Below are 9,020 nucleotides of genomic sequence, written 5' to 3' on the forward strand. Positions count from 1 at the left end.
AATGCCAGCACCTCCCAGGGTGCTCCAGGGGGCCGGGTTCAGAGGTCGCCCAGCCGGGGCAGGGCAACGCCTCCCAGGGAGGCTGGGGGCAGGCGGGGTGTGTGTGGTCTCATCTACCTGGGGGCTAAGGGTGACCCAAGGAGTCCTGGGTACTTGGTCCAGCCTGGCCAGTGGGAGCATGTGTCCACATCCCTGGCTACAGTCAGCGTCCCAGATGGGGCCAGTGAGATGAAGCCCTGAGAAGTGTGGGGCTGGGAGGGTTCGGTGGGTGCTGCCTTCCACTGCGGAGAAAGTGGGAGATGAGCCTCTTGATCCAGCCACACCTGAAGCTGCTCGCTCCTGGCCCAGCAGTCACCTTCTATTTCCTTGGGCATTTTGCATTGGGTTCTTGTCATAAGAGTTCTGATCTACAGAATTGGAAGGGGGGGGGGTGCGGCTGGGCTGTGACTTCTCTTCCTGTCTGGAAACTCACATTCCGGGAAATGACAGGGAGTGGGGGGGGCCTCCTGTTGGGCCCCTGACCCAGGACTTCCCTGACAAGGACAAAGGGGGTCTCCTTGCCCACCCCCTCCCTTCTGAGTCGCCGGGCCAGGGTCTGATCGCCCTGTTTTTGCACGAGGCCGTTTACGGGTCTCGTCTGTGATCCGGAGCCCTACGTGTGCGGGGGAAGCTGTGTGCGGCTGGGTCCCGGTGTGGCAGCTGAGAGGGGTGGTATCTTCACATCCCACACACCGCGCACGTGTCCCCTGAGTGGAGGGGTCACAGTCGTGACATCGACTGGCCATGTCTGTCCTGTTCAGGCTGACGGAGGAGCGTCTTCTCGCAGCCACAAATAGTGCACAAGACTTGGGGGGGGCTTCCTCCGTTCTCGCTGCCTCCTTCCTTGCTACCCTATTTCCCCCTCCTCCTCTCCCTCCTTCTCTCCTGCTGCCCTCCCTGTGCCCTCTCTCCCCGTCCCCTCCTCCCCTCCCCCCACGTCTTGGCCTCCCCTCTCCTCCCCAGGCCTCCTGGCCTCAGGGAAGCTGCCTTCCACTCCCCCAGTTGCTTCCCCTGGGGCGTGCCCAGTGGGCCAGGCCTGCGTGTGGAAGCCTCTTCTACAGGAAAGTCCTTTGCCCCAGACCTCACTTGGCCCCGGAGGGCAGGGGTGGGGACATCCCGGCTGCCCCAGCCAGAGGACACCTGCCCCCAGGAGGACTCGTTGAGCCACCCCGGCCAAGACCATCCCCGTCCCTCCCCCAGAGGCCAGCCCACCAGGCCAAGGGCGCTGCCGCAAGGCAGCCCTTCCCTCCCGCGCCAGGCCGGTGGGAACGTGGCCAGGCTGACGGCACGGCCACAGGAGAAGAGGCCACGATGCTCTCGGGGGTCTTTACATCACTTCTGCATTTTCTTTCCGCAACAGCTCTGGAACCGAAGTATCATCGTCCTATTTTCCCCGATGGGGAAACTGAGGCTTGGAGCTGTGATATGATTTGCCCCGTCACAGGGTCAGCAAGAGGCTGAAGCCAGGCTCAGCTGGCCCTTGGATGGCTGTCCAGGGCTGGCAGTGTGGATGAGGGGAGGGCTTCCTGGAGGAGGAGGGCCACGTGGCAATGCTGTCAGTTCAGAGGGACCTTGAGGCCCAGGTAGGGTGGGGACTTGCCAGCCCCCAGCCCAGAGCCATGGCTTCTGATTCCCACGTGTCTCTTTTCAAATAGAAGCAACTGAGTTTCTTAGACAGAATATTTGTCATCGCAGGCCTGGACGTTGGATTAAAAAGACGCCAGGGCTTCCCTGGTGGCGCAGTGGCTGAGAGTCCGCCTGCCGATGCAGGGGACCTGGGTTCGTGCCCCGGTCTGGGAAGATCCCACATGCCCAGAGCGGCTGGGCCCGTGAGCCATGGCCGCTGAGTCTGCGTGTCCGGAGCCTGTGCTCCGCAACGGGAGAGGCCACAACAGTGAGAGGCCTGCATACCGCAAAAAAAAAAAAAAAAAAAAAAAAAGACGCCAGACAAGCAGCCCCACCCCCCACCAACCTCATGGACCATATGCCGCATCTCTGCTAACGCTTAGAAAATCAGGGCTCCAGGAATCCCACTACTGGGCATATACCCTGAGAAAACCATAATTCCAAAAGAGTCATGTACTACAATGTTCATTGCAGCTCTATTTACAGTAGCCAGACATGGAAGTGTCCATCAACAGATGAACGGATAAAGAAGATGTGGCACATACATGCAATGGAGTATTACTCAGCCATAAAAAGAAACGAAACTGAGCTATTTATAGTGAGGTGGATGGACTTAGAGACTGTCGTACAGAGTGAAGTAAGTCAGAAGGAGAAAAACAAATACGGTATGCTAACACATATATACGGAATCTAAAAAAACAAAAAAAGTTCTGAAGGACATAGGGGTAAGACAGGAATAAAGATGCAGACGTAGAGAATGGACTTGAGGACACGGGGAGGGGGAAGGGGAAGCTGGGATGAAATGAGAGAGTGGCATGGACATCTATACACTACCAAATGTAAAACAGCTAACGGGAAGCAGCCGCAGAGCACAGGGAGATCAGCTCGGTGCTTTGTGACCACCTAGAGGGGTGGGATAGGGAGGGTGGGAGGGAGGGAGGGAGGGAGACGCAAGAGGGAGGGGATATATGTATACATATGGCTGATTCACTTTGTTATACAGCAGAAACACACCATTGTAAAGAAGTTATACTCCAATAAAGATGTTAAAAAGAAGAAAGAAAGAAAGAAAGAAAGAAAATCAGGGCACCCAAAACCCGGCAGGAGAAAACAGGGGTGAGAGTGCAGGACACATCACCAGAGCTTCCACGTGGCAGGAAACCATCCTCACAGCTGCCACCTGAAGGAAGGATGCCATTTCTAACCAGAGGGGAAGGGTTAAGAAAACACAGTCTGTTCACACCTGGGGTTTTAGGTTGTTTCCAGCTTTTGCTTTTTCCAGTTGCACTGCCCTGAGCCCTTTAGTCTGTGGCCGTTCTGTATGCGGGTCATTTTCTTAGGCTAGGTGCCCAGACGTGGGATTATGGGGTCAGGGACCATGGCCACTTTCACGGCTTCTGATCCAAGTGGCCGCCAGCTCTGACCGCGGCCAGCAGCCGCTGGGAAAGCAGCTCCCACGGCCCCTCCCCTCCAGCTCGGTGTCCCCCCGCCATGGGAAACAGCGGACCCTGGGCTGCGTTTTCATTGTCGGCCGGCAGTAGAGTGTCTCCATGAGTTTGTCCCCATGTGTCGCTTTTGTGTATCTTCCCTGGTCTTCTGACGAGAGAACGTGAGCAAAGACCCCGGCAGATGATGTGATTTAAAGATTTCCTGATACACTTATTCTGTGCAGATGGAAATACACAGGGACAGTGGAAACATGATTATAACGCACAACTAAAGGATTCCCTTTGTTCAGGCTTTTTAATTTTTTACCTGTTTTCAACTTCTATGCTGTCAAATCTGACAGTCCTTTTTGAACTTTAAAAATGTGACTCATAGGGCTTCCCTGGTGGTGCAGTGGTTGAGAGTCCACCTGCCGATGCAGGGGACACAGGTTCGTGCCCCGGTCCGGGAAGATCCCACATGCCGCGGAGTGGCTGGGCCTGTGAGCCGTGGCCGCTGAGCCTGCGCGTCCGGAGCCTGTGCTCCGCAACGGGAGAGGCCACAACAGTGAGAGGCCCGCGTACCACAAAAAAAAAAAAAAAAAAAAAAAAAGTGACACATAGCAAATGTGACACATAGCAAATGTGATTTGTTTTATGTCTTCTAGAGCTCTGAAAGTTCTCTGCCTTCTACAAGTCTGATCAACTATGGGAAAACTAGAAAATACGAATTAGCATTATTTTCATAACTTTCATTTTGAAAAATTTCAATCTTACAGAAAAGTGGTAACAATAGTACAATGAGTGGCTGGGTGCCCTTCACCTGCATTAAGCACCCACTTGCTCTCCCCACCTGGGCTCTGCCATCTATCTGTCATCTACCACCCACCTCCCCACTAGGTATCTATGTATCTTCCATGTATGTATGTATATACATATGCATCTATCTATCCATCTATCCATCCATCCATCCATCCATCATCTGTCACTTCCACTCCCCACTCCCTGAACCATGTGAAAACAAGCTGCAACATCCTGACCCTTCACCCCAGGTACCACAGGTCTCCCAAGGACAAGGAAGTCCTCCTGCATTACTGTGACACCATCACCACACCTAGTAGTTTGACTTGGATACAATAACGTAATATTTCTCTGGTGGACCCAGTTATGTCCTGAGAGCTGCTTGCTGGTCTGGATGGAGGAGCCAGTCCAGGACTGGGAGCCGAGCTGACCGTCCCACCTTTTCAACCCCCGTCGGCCGCAACAACTCACTGCCCGTGTTCTCTTCATGACAGTGAAATTTCTGAAGCGTCAGGAGCAGGTGTCTGCTGGACCCTCTCTGAACCTGGGTGTGTCTCCCCCTCCTCAAGGCAACGGTGTTGGTGAGAACGCTGCAGGGGAGGGTGTGGACCTACACCAAGACACACACGTGGTTGAGTTTGTTCCAAAGCGTTTGTTTAACAACTTATTTTCTCAATCCCTTGAAATGTATTTAGTGGCGAGGGGAAGTGAGGGTTTAGTCGGGCAGTTTCTCTAAACTGCCCCAGTGGCATTTAATAAATAACCCTTTCGATTCCTCTAGAACAGCCTTTTCTGGGCCCTTTGGTCTGAGAGCCACGCTGCTCTGATTATCCCAGCTCTATAGTACTGCATCTTCCTTCTCACACTCACAGCCCCTGGTCTTCTTCACTCTGGAAGTTTCTCTGCTCACCCCTCAGTCCCGCCTCTACAGGCCACTTTGATTCCTTGCTCCCTGTGAGCCGAGGTCACCTCTGTGTGGATCCACCAGTCCTGGTCTGACCTGTGCCTTCTGCTCCAGGGAGGTGCTGGCTTCCCCGACATAGGAAGCCTTTGCCATCCAGTGAGCCCGTCTCTCTGGAGGACACCATCTCACCACCTTTCCTCCAGGAGGCCTGGAAAGCCAGTGAGGCGTGTCCCCCACCTTGCCGTGAGCCCCAGGCTCCGACCTCTGCCTGCGGGGCCGGGGGGGGGGGGCTGGGGTGGGTGAGCCCTGTCAAATCTGAAGGCCAAGGGGGAATGTAGGCCCCTCCCACCCCATCCACAGTCAGGACAGAGGGACAGGGCCTGCAGGCGGCCCCCAGGGAAGGAGATGTGGGTTAGCTATGGGTTCAAGCCAGGTGATCAGCCAGACGTGAACCCTTGGAATTGGCCATGAGTCCTAAAGACCCTGGGAGTTGGTGGTGGTGGGGGGAGCGGTTAGCTGCTTTGGCCTGGCAGGCTGGCAGGTGGCCGGAGGTCAGCAGAGTTTCTGTTTATGTCCCTACATGTTGTGTCCCCGCCCACAGCCTTCCAGTGGCCTCTGTGCCCCTAGAACAAATCCACATCCCTAACTTGGTCTTAAGGCCTGTGTGACCTGCGCACTGCCCACCTGTCTGTCCCAGCCCATGCCCTCCTACCACCCCCTCTTGTTGGTCCTCGACAAATCAAGCCTCAGGGCCTTTGCACGGGATGCTGTGACCTCTGCTTAGAATGCTCCATCCCGATCTTCTCATCACTGGCTCCTTTTCTTTTTTTCTTTTTTTTTTTTAAATGAAATAGCTCTTTTTATTTACTTATTTTTAATTAAATAAAGCCCATTGTGGTGTGTGGGCTTCTCATTGCGGTGGCTTCTCTTGTTGCAGAGCATGGGCTCTAGGTGCGTGGGCTTCCGTAGTTGCGGTGTGTGGCCTCAGTAGTTGTGGCATGCAAGCTCTAGGGTGCGTGGGCTTCAGTAGTTGTGGCGCACGGGCTTAGCTGCTCCGGGGCATGTGGGATCTTCCCGGACCAGGGCTTGAACCCATGTCCCCTGCATTAGCAGGCGGATTCTTAACCACTGCACCACCAGGGAAGCCCCGCACTGGCTCCTTTTCAAACAGGCCTTCCTGACAACCCCAGATTCCTGACCTGGAAGAGTGTACACTTACTTGTCACTTGTTTATTGCTCCCTGAAGAGACTGTGTGTTCCACGAGGGCATCGTGTTAGCGCTGCATCCCTGTGCCACGCCCAGTGCCTGGCACAGAATATCTGTTGCGTGAACGAGTGAATATTTCCTCAAGTGGCCCTGGGGTTGGCTGTTACCCAGAGGAGGCAGCTGAGGCTCCGAGGTGCTAAAGAGTTTGCTCAAGGTCATATGGCAGATGAGGCAACGAGGGGTGGGCAGAGCAGACCCCCAGCTCTGCTGGTCTCCAGGTCCTTCAGGATTTTCAGGGCAGGACATGCGCCCCCCGCCCCCGCCGCCCCCTACACTCACACCCGTCTGCTTAGCTCTACCAAGTAGATATGAGCTCCGGGTGTCTGGACCAGCCTTGTCCAGTAGAAACGTCATTAAAGCCACACACGGAATTTAAAATTTTCTAGTAAACACATCAAACAAAGGAAAAACAAACGGGTGAAATTAATTGCAATCATACAGTTTACTGAACTCAATATGTCAAAATCTTATTTTAACAGGTAATTAATGTAAAAATTATGAACGAGAAATTTTACACTCTTCACTTTCATACCAAGTCCTGGAGGCTGTGTGTGTTTTACACTAACAACAGCACATCACAGCTCAGACCGGCCATGTTTCAAATGCCCGATGGCCTTGCGTGGCTAGTGGCTCCTGTCCTGGACAGTCCAGATCTGGCGTCGGTTCCTGAAGCCCCCCCAGTGCTCCTTCCCTTAGGTCTTTATTCACAAAATAGCCACAAAACGACTGCGGGCTCATGTGCTATTTAAAACTTCATTGCTGTCTGTGTATTGAAAAAGGAAAATAAAAATGTTTAATAGAGAGTTAAAATCAGCATTGAGAATGCCCTCCTGGGCTGCTGGCTGCCTATTCTCCCTTTCTGGGGAGGCTGGACTGGAAAGGCCTGATCCCGAGCCGGGGCCTGGGGCGGCCTGAGATGACGACTTAATTAACACCCGCCCGGCACTTTTGATCTTCAAGGAGCGGTGCCCACTCAGCTGAGGCTGCTCCTGGATTAAGTGCCCTGAACCAAGAAATCCTTGCCCAGAGATAAAGGGAAATGTGCTGTTTCGTCATTACAAATTGCTCTGAAATCTGCTCTGGCACCCGGCAGAGGCCTGGGTCTGAACGCCCCGCTGGCCCCCACCTGCACCACCCAGACGAAAGCAGCTGGGCGGCTGTGCCCTTGCCTCAGGGCACCGGGCCCTGCACGTGTGCGCAAGGCTGCTGCCTTCGTGGGCAGGAGGCTCAATGGCGGGGGGCAGCCGGGCATGGTAAGGTTATCGGCCCCCACTTTTCAGATGAGAGAACAGACTCAAGGCAGTGCAGGGACAAACCACCTCAAGGCCAAGGTCAAGGGGCAGAGGGCAGCTAGAGCACCTTGGGACTGGGGATCAGGTGGACGTGGGCTCCAGTCCTGATGCCTTCACTGTCAGGTGGCCACATCATCCGGCATGCCTGTCTGAGAAGTGCAGGACAAGCCGGCCTGAGGGTCTCCTCTGGAGCACAAGGAGAGCCCGTCCAGAGCAGCCACGGCCCAGGAGCGACCACCTCAGACAGCGTTCTGCGGCTGTGGGCAAATGCCTGACTTCCTGGTATCTGTCAAATGGGAGGTGGGGCAGCTCTCCACTCTCAGGGGTCACTCAGGGACCGAGGTGCCCAGTAGATATTAGTCATGACTCTCACTGTGAAAACAATGAGAGCAATAATGGAGTGCCGACTGGTGCCAGGTCCCAGGCAGGCACTGCACAGGGCAGAGCGGGAGTGGGGTGAGGGGGGCTTGTAGGGTGAAATGCTGGCTGCGCACCACCAAGTGCTGGGCTGGCTGACAGGTCCTTACTGAAGCCCCCCGCCCACCACCTCTGAGGAACGGCCAAGGCCCTTCCCTCTCCTCCCAGGGTGCGGGGCCCATGGGCGGTGCCGGAGGGAACGCAGCGAGGGGCAGACGGCCAGACAGTTACCCCAGCTGCGCCGGGAGCCCCCCTTTGCGCCTATTCGGAGCACCTGACTCACCTTAATTATAGGTCCGCGGCACGTCGGGGCGCGCCGGGGACGCCCGAGATAGTCCGGAAGCACCGGCTCCGGGGGCGACCGGACATCCCGGGCAACCAGGTGCGCCTTCACCGCCCACCGGCACCTCCCCACCCCGACCCGCGGAGCTCCCCGCAGCGCCCCCTTCTTCCGCCAGGGGCCCTCTGGCTGGCCTGGGGGCGCCCGCAGCCTGCCCGGGTCACGTGTCCCGGGTCTGGGGTCCGAATTGTGTGTGTGTGTGTGTGTGTGGCGGGGGCGGGGAGGGGGGCGCACGCGGGTGGGGGGGGCGCACGCTTGGGGGGGCGCACGCGGGGCGGGGAACTGGCCCGGGGTCCGAGCCGGCCTCCCGCCCTGGGCGGGGATGCCCGGCGGAGCCTGCAGCGCCGCGCCCACGCGCTCAGCACAGCCGCCCACGCCTCCTCCGACTCCAATGTATATTTAGCCTCTTTATCAAATGTTTGCAGTGAACCGTGCGAACCGCCTAATAGCGGCTGGAAGTGAAACTCGATTCCCGGACAGAAAGCAGCATGTGACCGCGCCTGAGCTGCAAGGATCGCCGACAGGGGCAGGTGCTGGAGCCCCCACGCGCCCGGCCTCCGGAGTGAGGTCCCCTCTCCCGCCGAGCATCCGAAACCGCCTTCCCACTTAGCCCCCTTCTCCAGAGATGAGGACGCCAGAGTCTGAAACGGGGAGGGGTGTCGGGGAGAGGTGCCAGGGCTGGGAAGTCCACGCGTGCGTGGGTTCTCATCCAAGTTGGTGACCTCTTGGTCAAGACAGTCCAAGGTCTAGGAAACAGCTTCTAGGGATCTATTTCTGCCAGTTTCTTCTGAGGATCCGGGGGGAGGGTGGGGCGGGCTGGGTTGGGGGTCCCTGTCCCACCCCAGGGCAGGCCTTGGTGCGCCAACGCGCGTCGTGCCCCGAGTCTCCCCCCAAAACGGCTGTCGCGCGG

At 56.6% G+C, this 9,020-nt stretch overlaps 1 long non-coding RNA gene across 1 annotated transcript; it reads right to left on the reverse strand.

Moving 5' to 3' along the window:
• Positions 1–6,484: 6,484 nt before the first annotated feature.
• On the reverse strand, positions 6,485–8,258 carry LOC116740537. The gene is made up of 2 exons (XR_004345891.1): positions 7,421–8,258; positions 6,485–6,824 (listed from the first exon to the last, which is right to left on the reverse strand). It is a non-coding gene; the product is annotated as an uncharacterized LOC116740537 (long non-coding RNA).
• Between the last annotated feature and the right edge of the window lie 762 nt (positions 8,259–9,020).

Source organism: Phocoena sinus, chromosome 15 (genome assembly GCF_008692025.1).
Source record: "Phocoena sinus isolate mPhoSin1 chromosome 15, mPhoSin1.pri, whole genome shotgun sequence".
Taxonomy (NCBI): Eukaryota; Metazoa; Chordata; class Mammalia; order Artiodactyla; family Phocoenidae; genus Phocoena; species Phocoena sinus.